At 45.4% G+C, this 23,525-nt stretch overlaps 1 protein-coding gene across 9 annotated transcripts in view; it reads left to right on the top strand.

The window, feature by feature from the left end:
* gjc2 (gap junction protein gamma 2) overlaps positions 1-23,525 on the top strand; it is a 202,843-nt gene that overhangs the window by 43,525 nt on the left and 135,793 nt on the right. For 3 of the 9 annotated variants that reach the window (XM_068015309.1, XM_068015243.1, XM_068015253.1), the window contains exon 2: positions 10,995-11,091. The exons of the other annotated variants lie outside the window; for them this stretch is intronic. The gene's annotated coding sequence lies outside the window, so the exon portion shown is untranslated. The remainder of the gene's footprint in view (positions 1-10,994; positions 11,092-23,525) is intronic. 9 annotated transcript variants of the gene reach the window in all.

Genomic DNA, 23,525 nt, shown 5'->3' with positions numbered 1-23,525 from the left:
GCTGATGGTACAAGGACTAGGGGACACAGATTGAAAATTTTGGGGAAATCTCTTCATTCAGAGGATGGTGAATCTTTGGAATTGTCTATCCTAGAGGGTTGTGGATGCTCCATCGTTGAGTATATTCAAGACTGAGATTTTTGATCTCTCAGGGAATTAAGGGATATTGGAAGTGGGCAGTAGAGAGGAGTTGAGGTTGAAGATCAGTCATGATGTATTTAATGGTGGAGCAGGCTTGTAGTGCCAAATGGTCATCTCCCGCTCTTATTTCTTATATTACCATTAGTTCAGGCCTCTAGTTTACTAATCCTGTATTGTAATCCCTACACTACTGTATAGGAACTTTTATGTCCACCTGAACAGACAGACAGGGTTGGTTAAACTGGTCTCTTTTGAAAGAAGATGGTAGAGAACTTGGAGCGGCATTGAAAACTATCTCAAAGTGGGTGTTGCAAAGTGAATGTGTGGCCAAAGACATAGGGCTTTAGTTCACTTCTCCATAAAACTCGGGATCTGTGGACAGTAATTGGGTCTGCCCATGCAATTCACCAGTTGGTACCTTAGGAAAATTGTCAGACTCTCTTGCTGAGCTAGCTGCAGGTAGGTTCTGGACTTTGGCAGCAGAAAACCTAGGCCATCATACTGCAATGGAGCTATAAAGTAGCTTTTCTGCTCCTCCTGGTTCTACATAAACTTATATTTTTTAAAAAGGAACTTAAGAGCATAAGAAATAGGAGCAGGAGGAGACCATATGGCCCCTCGAGCCTGCTCTGCCAATCAGTATGATTATGGCTGATCATCTGCGTCAACTCCATTTTCCCACCTGCTTCCCATATATCTCCAAGCACATTCGACTGGACTTTTCATCAGGTCTCCAGTGAACCCTTTTGAGGACCGCTGGTAGGCCACTGTAGACCACATGTTGCTCAGTTTATGCTGAATTTGGGAATGGGTCCTAACTTGCATGTTAAGATCCTGATTAGTGTATTCAAGGGGCTAAATGCTTCTTTCATGCAGGTGACCGCTGCACTTCGAAGTCATGGCCTGCCAATCTGGCAGCAAGTAACATTCGCGCTGAACAAGTGCCAAGCAATGACCATCTCCAACAAGAGAGAATCTAACCATCTCCCCATGACATTCAACGGCATTACCATCACTGAATCCCCCACCGTCAACATCCTGGGGGTTACTATTGACCATAAACTTAACTGGACCAGCTACATAAACACTGACTACAAGAGCAAGTCAGAGGTTCGGAATACTGTGGTGAGTAACTCACTTCCTGACTCCCTGAAGCCTGTCCACCATCTACAAGGCACAAGTGAGGAGTTTGATGGAATACTATCCCCTTGCCTGGATGAGTGCCGCTCCAACAACATTCAAGAGGCTTGAAACCATCCAGGATAAAGGAGCCAGCTTGATCGGCACCCCTTAAACATTCATTCCCTCCACGCCTACGTGGCACAGTGACCGCAGTGTGTACCATATACAAGTTGCATTGTAGCAACTCATCTAGCCTCCTTCGAGAGCACCTTCCAAACCCGCAACCTCTCCCACCTAGGTCAAGGGCAGCAGACACATGGGGACACCACCACCTACAAGTTCCCCACCAAGTCACGTACCGTCCTGACTTGGAACGAGATCGCCGTTCCTTCCCTGTCACTAGGTTAAAAATCTGGAACTCCTTAACAGCACTGTGGGTGTACCTACATCAGTTGGAGAGCAGCGGTTCAAGAAGATGGCTCACCATCACCTTCTCAAGGGCAGTTGGGGATGGGAAACAAATGTTGGCCTTGCCAGCAACACTTAACCCATGAAATAATTTTTTTTAAATGCTGGTACACTTCTGAAAGAGATCGGGCACAAAAGAAACTGGTTCTTTGTGCCCCCTCCCCGCCAGCTAAATTTTCACCAGAAAAGAGATCAGTACGAGGACTGATTTCTCCTCTGACATTGCCAACTGTACAACACTCCTTCCATACTGGACTCGAGCATTCCCCTTCAAGTGGACAGAGTGTAATAGTGATAATGGTAGGGGACAGTTTATCGGGGCATAGGTACTGCTCTCAGCAGCCCCCACCAGTGAGTTCTGAAGGTTGTGTGGCCTGGCTGATGCCAAGATTAAGGATATCTCCTCACAGCTGGAGAAGAAAGTGGAGTGGGAGGGTGAGGATTCAGTTGTCATGGTCTGCGTAAGAACTAACAGGATTGTTATGAGTCATGTGCAAATTGGCATAAGGACAAACCAATTCGAAGGTTAAATGCATGGCTGTAAGAATACTGTGGGAAGCAGGAGTTTTGATTCATGGGGCACTAGTGACAGTACTGGGGCAAGTGGGAGCTCCACTTAAATAGGGCTGGGACCTATATCCTGGCAAATCAAATAATTAGATAGGTAGATAGGGTTTTAAACGAACGAAGTGGGGTTGGGAAGAGTTAGAAATGGGTAAATTCATGAGCAGTAAGGGAAATGTCAAGGGAGTAGAGTAGCAATTTAGGAAAAATAAGCATTGTGGGTCAAGAAGGTACAGAGAGCTTAACAAAGATAACAAGGTATTCGTGATTAAGGTGACATCAAGGAAAAATAGAAAAATGTTAAAGCTAAAGGCACTGTATCTGAATGCATGAAACATTTGTAAAACAACATGAATGGATAGCACAGATTGAAATAAATGTGTTTGATCTAACATGAAGCATTTGTAAAACAACATGAATGGATAGCACAGATTGAAATAAATGTGTTTGATCTAATAGTCATTATGGAGATGTGGGACCTGATTTTCTTGCCGGGATCTGGAAACTGATGTTGGAACTGTTTCCGGGTCACAGGCCCCAATTTTCATGGGGATGGCCTGTTAATTGTCTGAAGGGCGGGTTGGGGGCCAATTAGCGGCTGTGGGGAAGAGAATGGAGGTGGTACTGAAGAAGTGCAGGCCAGATTTAAATAGAAAATGGCTGCTGTTTTACTGATTCAATTGCAGTAGCAGACATGGAACAGGAAAGCCAGAGGTCTGGAACGCGGGGCAGGGCTGCCCCTTGCTTCGTAGACATTGACCTGAAGATCATCAAGGCAGTGAAGGAGAGGAAGTTGGTTCTCCTCCAGAAGGTGGTATGAGAAGGCCACCCTCACAAACCAAGCAGGTCTGGATAGAGATGACAGAAACTGTGAGCAGACAGAGTGTGGTCAAGAAGGACTGGCTGCAGTGTAGGAAAAGGTTCAATGACCCTATTGGTTCTGGCCAGACCCTCATGACAGGTCTCTTGGGTATTCAACCTCCAGCAGACAGCCCAGCTGAGGAGCCTGAGGGTGCATGCTGCTCCTGAACATGAGAGGCATGTGTGCCCAGCATATCCATAAACTCCTCAGCAAGGCTGAGTGATAATGCTGCTGAGGACCTGCCAGCACTGATAAATGCTGCTGCTTATTTCAGTGAGCCTTTGGCATTTGCCATAGAGGCCATCAGTGCCTTATCTCTGCCTCTCTCTCTCTCGCGCTCTCGCTCCTTTTTATCCTTGCAGGAGAAATGGGCACATATGCCCATGAAAGGGTGCAAACCGGGCTCCCAGCCTACACATTGTCACTGTTATGGAGAAGGAGCCATGGAGATTGCCAGGGTGGCTGACCATGAGCATGTTGGGGGAAGTGAGATGGGTATCCCTGGTGGGCAGGGCGAATAGAAATTTCAACGCATAGATGAAGTGGGTAACGTGCACTGCAGCCCATCTGACAGCATGCCAAAGATTCAGCTGCATTTGGAAGTCTCAACACTGCAAAGGATTTTACTCCCCAAGGCTTGTTCTCATATTCTCCTCTTGTTGCTCCCAGAGGTTCAAATATCTCAGGGGAAGGACAAATTCCTGTGTCTGCACAGGGGCAAGCGCTGCCAGCAGGAACATCAGAGCAAACGCAGTCCATCTTACAAGCACACCCTCCAACAGCTCAGATACAGTCACGTGGATCCTCACAAGTGCATATATAGGGTGGCGCTGGGTGATGAGCATGTCAAGAGTGAGCAGTAGGAGGTGACACAGCCAGCTGTGGGCAGTACCTCTTGGAGGATGGAGGATAGCCACGGCTCTGCTCGGCCGGGCACAGATGCAGGGCCTCGGGAGTCGCAAAAGAGACTCTTTAGATCAGGAACTCCCAGATGTCAGTTTCCTGAGGCAGTGCAGGGTCATGGGCTGAGAATGGAGGAGTCCATTCAGCTCGTGCATGCCACCATGGCTTAGGGCTTTGAGCTGATAAGCTTCTCTATTGAGAGAGTGACCGACTTCGTGGAGAGCCATTTGTGGCAGTGCTCAGAATGCATGCAGGAACAGTGAACAAAATGCAGGCCGTGTTTAGTTTAGTTTAGTTTAGAGATACAGCACTGAAACAGGCCCTTTGGCCCACCGAGTCTGTGCCGACCATCAACCACCCATTTATACTAATCCTACACTAATTCCATATTCCTACCACATCCCAACCTGTCCCTATATTTCCCTACCACCTACCTATACTAGGGACAATTTATAATGGCCAATTTACCTATCAACCTGCAAGTCTTTGGCATGTGGGAGGAAACCGGAGCACCCGGAGAAAACCCACGCAGACACAGGGAGAACTTGCAAACTCCACACAGGCAGTACCCAGAATTGAACCCGGGTCGCTGGAGCTGTGAGGCTGCGGTGCTAACCACTGCGCCACTGTGCCACCCCTGCAGCATGGACCAGTCAATGGCGCTGGTGGTGTGGAGGGGATGCCAGTTGTGCTCCAGCTAGAGATTCCCTCCAGCCTTCTGGAGTGCCAGACATGGACTGAGGCAGTGACTGAGGATGAGGATGCCACTGCTGATTTGACACCACCTTCATCATCATTGGCCTTCTATGCCCCTCTGACTGAGAGACCATCTATGCAGCAGGGCCCATTAATGGAGGCTGCCCCTGCAATGATGCCAGTGCAGCAGCCTCTGGAGATAACCCCACTGGCACCTCCATAATGAGGACGACCACCACGTGCATCTCCGGTGCAAGCGGAGACAAGAAAGCAGGCTGCCTCCACCTCATCCGAGGCCACAAGGAGAGCATCGCATAGATGTGGCAGAAAACGGGGGCCACCATGTTGGGCAGAACAGTAAGTGGGTCACTGGAGTATGTTTCACCTGTAACTGCATTTTTTCTATTTTTCAACATTATGTAAATATTGGCACACAATGCCAGATGTGTGAGCTTCCTTTTTTTTAATGGCGAGACAAGAAGAGAGGAGTGATGTAATGCAGAGGAGCAAGGGTCCTTGAACAGGGACTGCGAATCCTCGGGCAGGTGTACATCCTTCATTGTGGTAAGAGCAGATCTATTCCAGGCTGCGTCTTCAATGTAAGTGTTCTCACAGGCAGCTCAAAGTGAGTTCCAGACCATGCTGTCCTCCTGGGTTAGAAAGGCTCAGCTGAAATTAATAACTGATTAATAAGAGATCCCGTAGTTAAGGGATCCTTTAGGGGGAAGCGATCATAACATGGTAGAATTTCAAATTCAGTTTGAGGGTGAGCAACTCGGGTCTCAAACCAGTGTCTTCAGCTTAAACAAAGGCAATTACAGAGGTATGAAGAAAGAGTTGTCTAAAGCGGGCTGGGAAAATAGACTCCAGGGGAAGTCAGTGGATGAGCAGTGGCAGACTTTTAAGCAGATATTTCATAACACTCAGCAAACATTTATTCCAGTCAGAAGGAAGGACTCGAAGAGAATGATGAACCACCCGTGCATAACAAAGGAAGTTAAGGAGAGTATCAAATCAAAAAGCAAAGGCGTACAATGCGGCGAAAACAAGTGGTAGGCCAGAGGATTGGGAATTTTTTTTAGAGACCAGCAGCGGATGACTAAAAAACTAATAAAGAGGGTGAAAATTGATTGAGAATAAATTGGCAAGAAATATAAAAACAAACAGTAGGAGCTTCTATGGGTATATTAAAAGGAAGACGGTAGCTAAAGTAAGTGTGGGGCCCTTAGAGGATGAGAATGGGGAATTAATAACAGGGAACAGGGAGATGGCAGACAATTTAAACCAATATTTTGCATCAGTCTTCACGGTGGAGGACACTATAAACATCCCAACAATGATAGATAAGCAAGGTGTAAATGGGAGGGAGGAACTTGTAACAATCTCTATCACGAGGGAAAAGGTGCTGGACAAACTGATGGGATTAAAGGCAGACAAGTTGCCAGGACCTGATGGCCTGCACCCAAGGGTTTTAAAAGAAGTGGCTGCAGAGATAGTGGAGGCCTTGGTCATAATATACCAAAACTCCAGTAGGGTACCAGTGGGTTGGAAAACCACTAATGTGACACCCCTATTCAAGAAAGGAGGGAGGCAGAAAGTAGGAAACTATAGACCAGTTAGCTTAACATCAGTCATTGGGAAAATGCTTGAGTCAATTATTAAGGAAGAAATAGCAGGGCATTTAGAAAAACATAATGCAATCAAACAGAGTCAACATGGTTTTATGAAAGGGAAATCATGTTAGACAAATATGTCAGAGGTCTTTGAGGATATAACAAGCAGAGTGGATAAAGGTGAACCAAATAGATGTTGTGTATTTAGACCACGATGCGTGAGACCCTTGCAGGAGCGCACTGCAGGGCGCCACCCGACCAGTCCAGGCATGCGAACCACATCTTCAGAAGCCCAGTGGCCTGCTCAATGGTGATCCTTGTGAGCAGATGGCTTTAGCTGTAGCGCATCTGTCTCTGGGTCCTGTAGAAGGGTGAATAGATATCTCCAAGAGAAATTCCTTGTCCCCTAGAATCCAACCACTTGGTTTGGAGGATGCCATGAAGAGCTCTGGCAGCCTGGACTGGCGGAGGATGAAGGAACCATGGCACCTGTCAGGGAAGCGAGCGCACACATGTAGGAAGCTCTGCCACAGACCAGCCTAACGTTAAGGGAGTAGGAACTCTTCTTGTTGATGAATCTCACTGGCCAATTACTGGTTGCCTTGACGACCACATGGGTGCAACCGATGACTCCCTGCACCTGGGGGAACCCAGTGATGATGGCAAAGCCCACTGCTCTTTGTGCTTGCGAGGTCCCATCTGTCTGGAATTGAATGAACTGTCCAGCTCTCGCAAAAGGGGCACGAGTAACCTGTGAGATGCAGTGGTGTGCAGCATTTGTGAGATGCCACCAAAGAAGATCCTTGGAAGGAACCGGAAGCAAACAAGTTAAAGGCCGCAGGGACTTTGACAGCTCCTGGCAAGGCATGGCGAGCAGCGCTTGGAGGTGTGATGTCTTATACCACGAAGGCACAAATCTTTGTGACCATCTGCCTGGAGAGTCGCATTTTGCTGCGGCACTGGCCCTCCGATATCTCAAGGTAGCTCCATCTTCGGTAGTAGATCCTATGCTGAGGGTATGGCCTCCGTTATCTTCCTGCCCTTCTCATGCCCGGGGCTGTGTCTTACTGTGGAGGATGTTGCCCCTCATTTCCACTATACCCAAAATCTGAGAGTTGTGTTCTCACTGCCAGCTGCTGCCTTCCTTGCACTTAGATGGCCTCCCAATTGTGTCTGGAATTCTTGTCCCCTGCTCTTATGCCCCTGCAATGTCAGGCACTGCCTGAGTATGCAGTCAGTAATCTCCCTGGGACTTATGCACATCTGATGGCACCTGTGTGCCAATGTCTGAGTGCCTCTCCCTTTTATGAGCCCACCTAATTTCTTGGGGTGGCCATGACTGGCTCCCCATTTTGTTGTCACCTGCATACACCTGGTCTGCCCCTGACTCAGCGTGCAGCCCATGCATCCCCACCAAAATCTCAAGTTGGCCCTCCACGAGCTCTCAATGAGCTCTTTGACTACCTTAATTGGCTTTATTTGTGAATTGGGTGGGTTCTCCGAGCCGACCTCCCCTGCTCTGATGAAACCCGCTGGTGGCGGGAACGATGACAGGAACCCAGCATGCCGGTCAGCGTGCTATTTTCGGCTCCCACCCACCTTCGTTCCCACCCCCAGCAGGACCTAAAAATCCAGCCCGTGGTTGCAGAATGACAAGGTTGGAATTAAATGTTCTAGGATGCTTGACTTTTAGAAGAGATAGGCAAAATGAAAAAGGAAGAGGGGTAGCCTTGATAAAGAATGGCACAGACAGTAGAGTGAATCAAGATGTAAAATCAGTTTGGGTTTTAAAAGAGGTTAGTACAGATGTAGTGATGTATTAGTTTTCATCCTCCAGAATTTCCTAGATTCTAGAATGGCCCCCGTAGATTGGAACGTAGCAAACATAATGCTGCTATTCAGGAAAGGAGGGTGAGGGGAAACAGGGAACTAAAGGACAGTTAGCCTGACATCAGTAGTCGGGAAAATGCTAGAATCTGTTATTGGGAATGCAATAACAGGGCCTTTGGGAAATCATATAATTTGGCAGTTTGAAAAATTTGTCAATGGGCGGCATGCAAGTTATCCTGCATATAAAACTATTTGTGTTATTCTACATCTGTTATCTATTTGTATACTGTTTCTGTAGCCATGCGGTTTCAAATCAAAAGTATTCAATTTGTGGTAAATTTTCTTGGATTTAAATAGTAATTGTTCATGTTGATAGAACCATAGAAAAGTTATGGCACAGAAAGAGGCCATTCAGCCCATCATGTCTATGCTGGCTGAAAAAACTAGTTGCCCATTCTAATCCCACCTACCAGCACCTGGTCCGTAGTCTTGCAGGTTATAGCATTTCAGGTGCAAGTCCTGGTACTTTTTAAATGAGTTGAGGGTTTCTGCCTCCACCACCGATCCGGGCAGCGAATTCCGGGCACCTACCATCCTCTGGGTGAAAACGTTTTTCCTCATGTCCCCTCTAATCCTTCCACCAATCACCTTAAATCTGTACCCCCTGGTAATTGACCTTTCCGCTACGGAAACAGGTCCTTCTTGTCTACTCTATTATATGCAGTTCTGCCACATCCAGTCATGGATGGTGGTGGACAATTAAAAACTAACTGGAGGAGGAGGCTCCAAAAACATCTCAATCCTCAATGATGGGGAAGCCCAGCATATCAGTGCAAAACAAGGCTGAAACATTTGCATCCATCTTCAGCCAGAAGTGCCGAGTGGATGATCCATCTCAGCCTCCTCCTGAGGTCCCCAGCATCACAGACGCCAATCTTCAGCCAATCTGATTCACTCCACATGATATCGAGAAATGGCTGAATAGTACTTGATACTGCAAAGGCTATGGGCTCGGACAACATTCCGGCATAGTGCGAAGACTTGTGCTCCAGATTTAGTTGTGCCCCTAGCTATGCTGTTCCAATACAGCTATGGCACTGGCATTCACCCGGCAATGTGGAAAATTGCCCAGGTATGTCCTGTACACAAAAAGCAGGACAATTACTGCCCTATCAGTCTACTCTCGATCATCAGCAAAGTGATGGAAGGGGTCATCAACAGTGCTATTAAGTGACACTTGCTTTGCAATAATCTGCTCACTGACGCTCAGTTTGGGTTTCGCCAGGCCCCCTCAGCTCCTGACTTCATTACAGCCTTCGTCTAATCATGACAAAAGAGCTAAACTCCAGAGGTGAGGTGAGTTAAAATTGACTGCCCTTGACATCAAGGAGTCCAAGCAAAACTGGAATCAATGGGAATCGGGAGGAAAACTCTGCGCTGGTTGGAGTTATACCTAGCACAATGGAAGATGGTTGTAGCTGTTGAAGGTCAATCATCTCAGGCACAGGACATCACTGCAGCAGTTCCTCACGGTAGTGTCCCAGGCCCAACCATCTTCAGCTGCTTCATCAATGACCTTCTCTCCATCATAAGGTCAGAAGTGGGGATGTTCACTGATGATTGCACAATGTTCAGCACCATTCACGACTCCTCACATACTGAAGCAGCCCATGTCCATATGCAGGAAGATCTGGACAATATCCAGCTTGGGCTGATAAGTGGCAAGTAACATTTGTGCCAAGCAATGACCATCTCAAACGAGAGAATCTAACCATCTCGCCTTGACATTCAATGGCATTACCATCGCTGAATCCCCCATCCGGGGGGGTTACCATTGATCAGAAACTGAACTGGACCAGCCACATAAATGCTGTGAGTGCAAGAGCAGATCAGAGGCTGGGAACTCTGCAGCGAGTAACTTGCCTCCTGTCTCTGCAATGCCTGTCCACCATCTACAAGGCACAAGTCAGGAGTGTGGTGGAATACTCTCCACTTGCCTGGATGGGTGCAGTTACAACAACACTCAAGAAGCTTGACACCATCCAGGACAAAGCAGCCCACTTGATTGGCACCCCATCCAACACCCTCAACATTCACTCCCTCCAGCACCGACAAGACAGTGGCAGCAGTGCGTACCACATACAAGATGCACTGCATCAACTCACCAAGGCTCCTTCGACAGCACCTTCCAAACCTGCGACCTTTACCACCTAGAAGGACAAGGGCAGCACATGGGAACACTGCCACCTGCAAGTTCCCCTGCAAGCTGCACACCATCCTGACTTGGAACTATATTGCTGTTCCTTCACTGTTGGTCGGTCAAGATCCTGGACCTCCCTCCCTAATAGCACTGTGGGCGTACCTATGCCAGATGGACACCAGAGTTTCAAGAAGGCAGCTCACCACTTCGAGGGCAATTCAGGATGGGCAATAAATGCTGGCCTTGCTAGTGATGCCCGCATCCCAAGAACGAAAAAATAATAGCAGTAATTTCTAAGTTTTCCTTTTTAAATATGCTTTAATTTGTTTTACATTTGAATGTTAAAAGCATTATGTGGCTGATGTCCAGTTCTATGCTGTACTCATGTGGCATTGGACAATGCACACATCTGACTTATTTATTTCAATGGAATTGGAACAAAAACTCCAATTCAGAAAAGTGCTCTGAGTTACAGATTTCTCACTAGAACAATGTGACCATTGCGAAGATCCGGAATTTAAGTATATTCTATTGTGCTTGGTGGTGAGTGGATGTCTTGGCAATCTCCAATAATGCTGAATTGTTTCTATTTAAGGTCCAGTGCAGACTAGAAAGTTCCACAGCCAGTGAAGTGTTTTGAAAGACAGATCTGCAATTAAGCAGGGTTATTTCATCTTTTTTAATGTAGGAAGGTAAGTTGTGTTTTTTCCCCCTCTTATTTGGCACCTGGATAAAGTGTAAATTATATATGATGCAATATTGTGAGTAATTCCCAAATATGAGTGGCAATTGATAAATGTTAGGAATGCTGAGTTTGGCAACGTTTCTGTAAGAAAATACTCAAATCTTACTTTGTGTTGGTGTGATTGAGAGATAAGTAGGATTGAAGTACAATACAATGAATTATTTGCTCTTTCCATTTCTAAATGCAGTCTTGTTCTTTGATCAGTTTTTTAAACTTATTGTTCCACAGAAATATTACTATGCAAAATTTTTGTCAAGCAGGCATTTTGTGTCTGTTAACTTCATTTTGAGTACAAAGATAAACGGTTCTACAAGCTTTGTATAAGAATTAGCACTGGGAAATGGAGGAAGCTCCAGTATCATACAAAAAAGTCAGCACCTATAAATAAGGCTTGAATTTTTTTTTAAATTTAAGATGTCGGACATGCTGGTACTTATTGTCTATCCTGAGTTGACTTGAAAGCATTCAGAGTTGACCACGCAGTGTGGAATTAGAGTCAAACTAGATAGTGGTGGCAGGTTTTCCTTCCCTGAGCATATTAGAACATAGAACAGTACAGCACAGTACAGGCCCTTGGGTCCACGATGTTGTGCCGAACCTTTAACCTACTCTAAGATCAAACTAACTATCTACCCTTCATTCTACTATCATCCATGTACCTATCCAAGAGTCGCTTAAATGCCCCTAACGTATCTGCTTCTACTACCACCGCTGGCAGCGCATTCCACGCACCCACCACTCTGTGTAAAGAACCTACCTCTGACATCTCCCCGAAACCTTCCTCCAATCACCTTAAAATTATGCCCCCTGGTGATAGCCCTTTCCACCCTGGGAAAAAGTCTCTGACTATCCACTCTATCTATGCCTCTCATCATCTTGTACCCCTCTATCAAGTCACCTCTCATCCTTCTTCGCTCCAATGAGAAAAGCCCTAGCTCCCTCAATCTTTCTTCGTAGGACATGCCCTCCAGTCCAGGCAGCATCCTGGTAAATCTCCTCTGCACCCTCTCTAAAGCTTCCACATCCTTCCTATAATGAGGCGACCAGAACTGAACACAATATTCCAAGTGTGGTCGAACCAGGGCCTTATAGAGCTGCAGCATAACCTCGCGGCTCTTAAACTCAATCCCCCTGTTAATGAAAGCCAACACACCATACGCCTTCTTAACAACCCTATCAACTTGGGTGGCAACTTTGAGCGATCTATGGACATGGACCCCAAGATTCCTCCACACTACCAAGAATCCTGTCTATAAGCCTGTATTCTGCATTCAAATTCGACCTTCCAAAATGAATCACTTCACACTTTTCCAGGTTGAACTCCATCTGCCACTTCTCAGCCCAGCTCTGCATCCTGTTAATGTCCCGTTGCAACCTACAACAGCCTTCCACACTATCCACAACTCCAGCAACCTTTGTGTCATCGGCAAACTTGCTAACCCAGCCTTCCACTTCCTCATCCAAGTCATTTATAAAAATCACAAAGAGCAGAGGTCCCAGAAAGGATCCTTGTGGAACACCACTGGTCACCGAGCTCCATGCTGAATACTTTGCATCTACTACCACCCTCTGACTTCTATGGGCTAGCCAATTTTGTATCCAGTATATTGGTGAACTTGTTCAGTTTTTAACATCAAGCCAGCAGCTTTTCTGATGCTAACATCACAAATTACCAGATGCATTGAATTAAATTTCACAAATTGCCATGTTGGGATTTAAACACAACCTCTGGATTTCTGGTCCAGTTCCATAACTACTAGGCTGCTTTACACAAGTTTTAGAGGAAAGAATTTGCCTCCATGTGTAGTCATAATTTAAATGCATTCATGTAGATTGCTTGTTTTTAGTGAAATTGTAAAGAAGTTCAAAATATTAATTTTTCTCCATTTCTTCAGCCCTGTTGTAAACCTGACACCACTCACAGCAACTTTGTGAGCCATCTGCAGGTGTACAAAGTAAATGGGATGTTGATGAAGGCCAGGATCCCAATTATAAACTTTAAGATAATAACACTAGAGCTGTATCTTCCCCTTCGCTGTTCTAGGAATTTTTATATCGAGAAATTCCACACCTCAGCCCATGATTGTTCATCCACTCGTTTTAATGATTGGAAAATCATAGGCCAGGGATGCTGAATTTCCCAAAGTGTTCTCCAGGTACGTGAAGTAGGAAATTAATAGACCATGTATTTGATATATATTCTTTGAGTTGGGGCATAGGGGGATAGGTATCCTGATTCAGGTATACTCCAGGTAGCTTTTATCTTGCTCAGTGCAAGCGTCTGCTTCCACAGGCAGACCAGTGCCCCCTGTGACCCAAAACATGATCTTATCTGCAAAGAAATCTAGAATAACTGGCTGGAGGGTGAACAGTAAACCTTTTTACCAATGGGTTACATTTTGGTAATATTACGGGTTTCCAATGTAGGTTCCTGATTTCTGGGACTAATGGCAAATAATGCTGCAACAGACCATAAGGTAATTTTTCCTCTCCTTTATACTTGGGCAATACTCAGTACCTAAGTTCAAAGCAGAGGAAAAAGGATCAGAGACTAGTGGCAGAATTTTAGCTGCCAAGTGGGTGGTAATGGGGCGCGGTGCTGGTTCCAGTGAGTGGGGATTAAATTCCTGAAAAATATTGGCAGGTTGGAAACCCAACATGATACCTCCCACTTCTGGGTTTCACCAGGGTGGGTTTGGAGGCAAGCAGGAAATTCTGTGGAGCTGTCGGGTCAGTCATTTAAATATTTAATTCATCAATTAATAGTCTTAAATCCTGCATTCTGGTTTCACCAGCCAGTGAATGAATGAATTTCCCAAGCTGTGTGGAACTCAACAGGGTCAACATGGCAAGAGCCCAGCAGGGAGCCACTGATCAATGAAACTGACAGGCTTAGAATCATAGAATGTCTAAAGCACAGAAGGAGGCCACTCAGCTGATCATGTCTGTGCCAACTCTCTGCAAGAGCAACTTGCCTCATCCCACTCCCCTGCCTTTTCCCAGTAGCCCTGCACATTTTTTCTGTTCAGATAATTGACCAATTCTCTTCTGAAGGCCTCAATTGAATCTGCCTCTGTTGCACTTTCAGGCAGAGCATTCCAGATCCTAACCACTCCTGTGTTTTAAAAAAAAAAAAAAATTTCTCCGTGTTGCCTCCGGTTCTTTTGCCAACCACCTTAAACCGGTGTCCTCTGATTCTGGATCCTTCGGCCAACGGGAACAGTTTCTCCCTATCTATTCTGTCCAGACCCTTCATGATTTTAACACCTCTATCAAATCTCCTATTCTCTTCTCCAAGGAGAACAGTCCCAGCTTCTCCAGCCTGTCCACGGAACTGAAATTCCACATCCTTGGAACCATTCTCGTGAATTTTTTCTGCACCCTTTCTAATGCCTTAACATCCTTAAGAAAGTGTGATGCCCAGAAATGGACACAGTATTCCAGTTGAGGCTGAGCCAGTGTTTTTTACAGGTTTATCATAACTTTCTTGTTCTTGTACTCTATGCCCCTATTTATAAATCCCAAGATCCTGTTTGCTTTATTAACTGCTTTCCAACCTGCCCTGCCACCTTCAATGATTTGTACACATATACCCCCAGGTCCCTCTGCTCCTACACCACCTTTAGAATTGCACCCTTTAATTTATATTGCCTCTCCTTGTTCTTCCTACCAAAATTAATCACTTCACACTTTTTTGCCTTAAATTTCATCTGCCACTTGTCCACCCATTCCACCAGCCTCTCTGTCCTCTAGAAGAAAGGTCATGGAGCAAAGGCAAACAATATGTTAATGGTGTGTTGAAAGACAAAGCATTAGTACAGATAGGGTGTTAACGGACTGAAGATTGAACAGCAGCAAGTACAAACATGAAAAAAAAAGTGGGTAAGCAAACTGAACAAACTAAGATGAAATGAAATAAACATACAAAAAAAAATTGTAAAAAATAACTGAAAATAAAAGTAAAATGGGGGGCCTGTCATGCTCTGAAATTATTGAACTCGATGTTCAGTCCGACAGGCTATAGTGTGTCTAATCGGTAAATGAGATGCTGTTCCTCAAGCTTGCGTTGATGTTCACTGGAACACTGCACCAAGCCCAGGATAGAGATGTGAGCATGAGAGCAGGGGGGAGTGTTGAAATTGTAAGCAACCGGAAGCTCGGGGTCCTGCTTGCGGACTGAGCAGAGGTGTTCCGCAAAGCGGTCACCCAGTCTGCGTTTGGTCTCCCCAATGTAGAGGAGACCACATTGTGAGTAGTAAATACAGTTTACTACATTGAAAGAAGTACAAGTAAATCGCTGCTTCACCTGAAAGGAGTGTTTGGGGCCTGGGATAGTGAGGAGAGAGGAGGTAAAGGGGCAGGTATTATACCTCCTGCGATTGCAGGGGAAGGTGCCATGGGAAAAAGACGAGGTGGTGGGGGTAATGGAGGAGTGGACCAGGGTGTCGCGGAGGGAACGAGCTCTTTGGAATGCTGACAGGGGAAGGGAGGGGAAGATGCGTTTGGTAGTGGCATCACGCTGGAGGTGGCTGAAATGGCGGAGGATGATCCTTTGGATATGGAGGCTGATGGGGTGGAAAGTGAGGACAAGGGGAACCCTGTCACGGTTCTGGGAGGGAGGGGAAGGGGTGAGGGTAGAGGTGCGGGAAATGGGCCGGAGACGGTTGAGGGCACTGTCAACAACAGTGTGGGGGAATCCTTGGTTGAGGAAAAAGGTCATATCAGAAGCACTGTCATGGAAGGTAGCATCATCAGAGCAGATGCGTCGGAGACGGAGAAACTGGGAGAATGGAATGGCGTCCTTACAGGAGGTAGGGTGCGAAGAAGTGTAGTCAAGGTAGCTGTGGGAGTCGGTGGGCTTATAATGGATATTAGTAGTCAACCTATCCCCAGAGATGGAGACAGAGAAGTCGAGGAAGGGAAGGTAAGGGTCAGAGATGGACCATGTAAAAGTGAGAGAAGGGTGGAAATTTGAAGCAAAGTTGATGAAGTTTTCCAGTTCGGGGCAGGAGCAGGAAACTGCACCAATACAGTCATCAACGTACCGGAAAAAGAGTTGGGGGAGGGGGCCTGAGTAGGACTGGAACAAAGAATGCTCAACATATCCCAATAAAGACAGACATAACTAGGACCCATGCGGGTACCCATAGCAACACCTTTTACTTGAAGGAAGTGAGTGGAGTTGAAGGAGAAGTTGTTCAATGTGAGAACAAGTTCAGCCAGGCGGAGGAGGGTGGTGGTAGATGGGGACTGGTTGGGCCTCTGTTCCAGGAAGAAGCGGAGAGCCCTCAAACCGTCCTGGTAGGGGTTGGAGGTGTAGAGCGATTGGACATCCCTAGTGAAGAGGAGGCGGTTGGGACCAGGAAACTGGAAATTGCCAAAATGACATAGGGCATCAGAAGAGTCACGGATGTAGGTGGGAAGAAACTGGACCAGCGGAGAAAAGATAGAGTCAAGATAGGAAGAAATAAGTTCAGTGGGGCAGGAGCAGGCTGAGACAATGGGTCTGCCCGGACAGTCCCGTTTGTGGATTTTGGGAAGGAGGTAGAAGCGGGCTGTCTGTGGTTGCGGGACTATGAGGTTGGAAGCTGTAGAGGGAAGATCTCCGGAGGAGATGAGGTCAGTGACAGTCCTTTGGACAGTGGCTTGATGTTTGGTGGTGGGGTCATGGTCCAGAGGGAGGTAGGAAGAAGTGTCTGTGAGTTGGCATTAAGCTTCTGCAAGGTAGAGGTCAGTACGCCATACAACAACAGCACCACCCTTGTCTGCAGGTTTGATGACCATGTCGGGGTTAGACCTGAGAGAACGGAGTGCCTCAAGTTCAGAGGGGAACAGGTTAGAGTGAGTGAGGGGGGCAGAGAAATTGAGATGACCAATGTCTCGCTGACAGTTTTCAATGAAGAGATCAAGAGCGGGTAAGAGGCCAGGGGGAGGGGTCCAGGTAGAGGGAGAATGCTGGAGGTGGGTGAATGGGTCTGCTGGTCGGGGGGGAGGACTCTTGGTCAAAGAAGTGAGCCTGGAGATGGAGGCGACAGAAGAAGAGCTCAATGTCATGCCGAGCGTGAAATTCGTTGAGGTGGGGACGTAAGGGGATAAAACCGAGACCTTTGCTGAGTACAGAATGTTCAGCATCAGAGAGGGGGAGGTCATAGGGTATAGTGAATACCATTTTGCATCGGTCTTCACTATAGAGGATACAGGTAACATCTGAGAAATAGCTGTAAATCAGGAAATGGAAGGGAGGGAGGAACTCGAGAAAATTACAATCACCAGGGAAGTGGTACTGAACAAATTGTTGGAGCTGCGGGCTGATAAGTCCCTGGCTTCTGATAGACTTCATCCAAGGAGATTAAAAGAAGTGGCGAGTGAGATAGTTGATGTAATAAAATAAAAGCAAAATACTGCAGATGCTGGAAATCTGAACTAAAACCAAAAAGTGCTGGAAATACTCAGCAGGTCTGGCAGCATTTGTGGAGAGAGAAGTGGAGTTAACGTTTCAGGTCAGTGACCCTTCTTCAGAACTAGCAGATATTAGAAATGTGAAAGGTTTTGAGCAAGTAAAGTGGGGGTGGGGCAAGAGATAACAAAGGCGAAGGTGTAGATAGGACAAGGTCACAGAGAATAACCGACCAGAAGGTCATGGAGCAAAGGCAAACAATATGTTAATGGTGTGTTGAAAGACAAAGCATTCGTACAGATAGGGTGTTAATGGACTGAAAACTGACCAGCCACAAGCACAAACATGAAAAAAGTGGGTCAGCAAACTGAACAAACTAAGATAAAATAAAGTTAAAAAAATAAAAAGAGGAAAAAAAAAAGAAAAATAAAAGTAAAATGGGGGGCCCGTCATGCTCTGAAATTATTGAACTCAACGTTCAGTCCGGCAGGCTGTTGTGTGCCTAATCGGTAACTGAGATGCTGTTCCTCGAGCTTGCGTTGATGTTCACTGGAACACTGCAATAATCCCAGGACAGAAATGTGAGCATGAGAGCAGGGGGGAAGTGTTGAAATGGTAAGCAACCGGAAGCTCGGGGTCGTGCTTTCAGACTAAGCGGAGGTGTTTCGCAAAGCGGTCACCCAGTCTGTGTTTGGTCTCCCCAATGTACAAGACGCCACATTTTGAGCAGCGAATACAGTATACGACATTGAAAGAAGTACAATTTTTACAATTTATATAAATGACTTAGATGAAGGAACCTGAAGGTATGGTTGCTAAATTTGCTGATGACACAAAGATAGATAGGAAAGTAATTTGTGAAGAGGACATAAGGGGGCTACCAAGGGATATAGATAGGTTAAGTGAGTGGGCAAAAACCTGGCAGATGGAGTATAATGTGGGAAAGTGGGAAATTGTCCATTTTGGCAGGAAGAATAAAAAAAAAGCATATTATCTAAATGGTGAGAGATTGCAGAGCTCTGCGATGCAGAGGGATCTGGGTGTCCTAATGCATGAATCGCAAAAGGTTAGTATGCAGTTATAGTATGGAATCAGGTAAGTTAATAGAATGTTATCGTTTATCACGAGGGGAATTGAATACAAAAGTAGGGAGGTTATGCTTCAGCTGTACAGGGCATTTGTGAGACCACATCTGGAGTACTGTCTACAGTACTGGTCTCCTTATTTAAGGAAGGATGTAAATGCGTTGGAGGCAGTACAGAGAAGGTTTACTAGACTAATATCTGGAATGGCGGGCTGTCTTACGAGGAAAGATTACACAGGCTATGCTTCTATCTGCTGGAACTTAGAAAAATAAGAGGCGACTTGATTGAAACATGTAAGATCCTGAGGGGTCTTGACAGGGTAGATGTCGACAGGTTATTTCCCCTTGTGGGAGAATCTAGAACTAGGGTCACTGTTTAAAATAAGGGGTCGCCCAGAGGTGAGGAGACATGTTTTCTCTCAGAGGGTTGTGAGTCATTGGAATTCTCTTCCTCAAAAACAGTTAAAGCAGTGTCTTTGAATATTTTTAAGGCAAAGATAGATAGATTCTTGATAAGCAAGGGGTTGAAAGGTTATCGGAGGTAGTTGGAAATGTGGAGTAATCAGTTCAGCTTGAAGGGCCGAGTGGCCTACTCCTGCTCCTAATTTGTATGTTCCTATGTTCATATAAATCATTGAGGGTTAGCAGGGCAGGTTGAGAAAGTGGTTAAAAAGGCATACGGGATCCTTGTCTCAATAAACAGAGGCATAGGGCTGAATTTTATCAGTGTTCTAGGGAGGGGCAGGGTGGTATTGGGGCCCATAAAATAGTGAGGGAAGGTGGGGGGTGGAGTGCCCGTTGATTTCCCGACACCATTTAATTTTGTCGGGGCGAGGACTGACGAGGACAGTCTTCTCAGCCAGAGGCCAGTTGCTCAGTAACACCAGGCGGCCGCCATGTGGTCTGGGGTGACGGGGCGGCACTCCTGCCCTGGGCAATCTGTGGCCCACGGAGGGCCCCAGGCAGCAAAGGCTGCCCCTGTGCCAACATCCCCACGTCTCACTGGGGCCTGTCTGACTGGATCCGGTGAGCTCATCCCCCCCCCCCCCCCCACCCCCACATAGCTGTAGTCCGGAACTCCATGGCTATTTCTGGTCCCAGGCCTACTGCAGTACCAGCAGTGGCCACCGCTCCTAGTGTTGCTGGGACTGCTGAGTTGCCAGCCCTGTGGCCATCAGCTCTTGAAGGTGGGATCCCCAACCTTAAAGGGATGGGAACCCCAGTGCTGGCTGCTAGCTGCCTGAGCGTCATAAAATGCATTTGGAGGCTATCTCAGAATGGCTGAGGCGCGCTTTCCCTTGCCTCTCTGACCCAGAGTCAGGACTCCCACCGCCTGCATAAAATTCAGTCCAGAATACAAAAACAAGAAAGTTATAATGAGCTTTTATAAAACACTGGGCCACAACTAGAGTATTGCGACCAGTTCTGGTCACCACACTTTAGGAAGGATGTGAGGATTCTTGAGAGGGTGCAGAGGGGATTTACCAGAGTGGTTTCAGGGATGAGGGATTTTAGCTGCAAGGTTAGGTTGGAGAAGCTGGGGTAGTTTTCCTTGGAGCAGAGGAGACTGAGGGGAGACTTGACAGAGGTGTACAAGATTATGACAGGTTTAGATAAGGTGGACAAAGAAAAGCTGTTCCCATTAGCTGATGGTACAATGACTAGGGTCACAGGTTGAAGGTTTTGGGCAAGAGATGCTGGCAGGATGTGAAGAAGAACTTTTTTACTCAGCGAGTGGTATTGACCATGGAACTTGCTGCATTGGAGGGTGGTGGAAGCGGAGAAGATTAATGTTTTCAAAAGCAACTTGGATGGGCATTTGAGGGAAATAAACTTAGAGCTCTGGGGACATGGGACTGATTGGATTGCTCTTTAGAGGGCCAGCGTGGATTTGATGGGCCAAACGACCACCTTCTGTGTCTTTATGACCTCAACTGGAATATTATGTCCAATTCTGGGCACCACACTTTAGGAAGGCTTGAGAGAGGGTGCAGAAAAGATTTATGAGAATCATTCCAGGGATGAGAGACTTCAGTTACCTGGATACATTGGAGAAGCTGAGGTTGTTCTCCGTAGAACAGAGAAGGTTGAGAGGTGATTTGATAAAGCTGTTGAAAATCATGAGTGGTTTAGACAGAGTAGATAGGGATAAACTGTTCCCTTTGGCAGAAGGGTTGAGAACTAGAGGACATTGATTTAAGGTCAATGACAAAAGAACCAACAGCGACATGAAAACCATTTTTACCCAGCGAGTAGTTAGGATCTGGAATGCACTGCCTGAGTGTGTGGTGGAGGAGCTTCAATCGTGGCTTTTAAAAGGGAATTGGATTAGCTCCTGAAGAGAGAAAATTTGCAGGACTGCAGGGAAAGGGCGGGGGAATGGGCTGGTTGAGTTGCTGTAGCAGAGAGTTGGCACAGACATGACAGGCTGAATTTCCTCCTCCTGTGCTCTAACCATTCTAAGTTTTGATGCCAGGGACATCACTATGGGTATTAAGTTTTATCCATAAAGTTTGTTCATCATGTCTCTGGATGGAGCACCTATTCATAGTGATGGAGCAAGTTGAGCAAGAGGAGGGGGAGGGACAAGATGGGAAATGACATGACTTGCTCAGGGACAGAAAGCAAAGAGTACTGGTGAATGGTCATTTTTTTTTTATCAGCCTGGACGTTGGTATTCGTTGGGAGTCAGTATTAGGACCATTGCTCCTCTTAATATATACTAATATATAACCTGAACTGGGATATGTGTAGTAAACGATGAAGAGGATAGTAACAGACTTCAGGAAGACATATCGGCATAGACAGGCTGGTGAAATGGTCAGACACATCGTAGATGAAAGTTAATGCAGAGAAGTGCGAAATGATACATTTTTAGAAGGAAGAATTATGAGACGCAATATAAACAAAATGATACAATTTTAAAGGAGTGAAGGAATAGAGAAAACTTGAGGTATGTATGCACAAATCTTTGAAGTTTTGACATCCTTAATTAAAGATGAAATTACTAAATATTGACCAAAAGAAAAAATAATTAGTAGCAGCCAAAATAGATTTTGGAGATTATTGTGTTTGACAAACATCATAGAGTTCTTCGAGGAGGTAACAGATACGATAGATTGAGAAAATGCAGTGGATGTGATTAAAATTATGAAGGGATAGGACAGAGTAAGTAGGAACCGCTTCCAGCCACCCTGAAATATGCTAGAATTTAAGACCTTTTTTTTTTGAGGCAGAAACTGGCAGACTTGGACCTGCCCCAAATTTCTGCACCAGCAAAGGTGGAATTTCAACTTATGCACTCCCTGAATCCATGAGTTTCAGGACATTTTTCCAGTTGTCTTTTGCTTTCCTATCCATCCTTTTTAAAGATGCTGACAATTTGCTATACGATGAGGTGGGGTTCCACAAGTACAACACTCCCTCACTGAAATGACCAGTATTTGTGAGCATACAGTGAGATTCCATAGTTATGTGTCAAAGGAAGTATCGCAACCAAATTCAAAGCAGTCGTCACCTGATGTCCACACATTATCAGAGTCACTGGATTGTAATCTGGAGGTAAAAGACAGACTTGCTTCTATAAACTGTACCAGATCCCTGAGAATCACTTCAAAGCATGTCACACATGCAATGAATTACTGTGATGAGCATCAGGTTATGCAGCCAATCTGTGCAAATCTCATAAACAACAACCTAGCTGATTCCTCCTCTCCCTTGTCAAACAGCGCAGCAGTAGGCCTACTGTAATTGGCACTATGACCATTTATAGTAGGCATACTGCTGCCACAGCTGAGATCAGCTAGCTTAACACAGACTGGGAATCAAACTACAACCTCCAATGATCTTTGTGGTTCAGTGTCTTTTCTTCGCAAGATATTTTTATCATTTCATTGGCTGTAATTGTCATGTAAAAGGGATCATTTATAATGAGAAATTTACTAAAAATACCATTAATCGCGCTAAATAAGATTTTCTTTGCCACTCATCTGATAAATATTTTCATCGTGATTTTCAACCATTGGAGTTACAGCAGGAGTCCAGTAGAACAGCTGAGGGAATTTGGTTCACAGAACTTCAATGAGTGACTGAAAATGTTAAAAGTTATTTAAAATTATTCCAACCATCAGCAAATTAGTTCAATACTTCAGTTTAGTTTTGAATTTTAAGAGAGCATTTACAAACAGTTCAAGCTTTTTCATTATGACTTATATGGATATCTTACCTGCTTCATTACTCAATATTTAGTATTGGTTATTTTCTAACTCAGTGATCACACACAGGTTTTATTTCACTTGACATTATTCAATCGAGTTCACGCATAGCTGAAAGTTGTACCTTATCCTGCACTGCTGGACACTTGAACAAGGAGTATAAATGGCTGAAAATAGGTTTCTCTTTCTTAAATTCTGGGATCTCCAAACACGGTTCACTGACAGCAAAAAGAGATTTTAATTCTTGTTCCAACAACAGCTGTGTGTCTGCAATGAATAATTGTGCACACAAAAGTCATCCATTAGACAGGCAGCTATTGAGGCATGTCATTTCATTTTCTTTGGCAAATTATTTGTGAAATAAGTGCCTATTATTAGAATATTATCCAATGGTTCAGCTGTCATCATTCTCATGTATGCATGACACAAAGGTGGTATTGCCTACAGCCCAAAAATGTATTAAATGTGGCTGTAATAATAATTATAATATAAATGCAAATTTTTGTTGGTTAGAAGCACATTTTATTATGCAGTTAAACTGAGGTACATGCATAAACTGGTTTCTAACAGCAATTATTCTGTTTGCATCTCTAAATCTGTAAATTAAAAACACATTTAATTTTTAACAAGTTATGTCTTTTAAAATCCTTAGTCTGTTGGTCTTAAACATTGTGATTTTTAGACCA

The sequence above is a fragment of the Heterodontus francisci genome, chromosome 2 (assembly GCF_036365525.1).
Source record: "Heterodontus francisci isolate sHetFra1 chromosome 2, sHetFra1.hap1, whole genome shotgun sequence".
Classification (NCBI taxonomy): domain Eukaryota; kingdom Metazoa; phylum Chordata; class Chondrichthyes; order Heterodontiformes; family Heterodontidae; genus Heterodontus; species Heterodontus francisci.
Note: the sequence above shows the minus strand (reverse complement) of the source record. Positions and strands in the feature narration are given on the sequence as shown.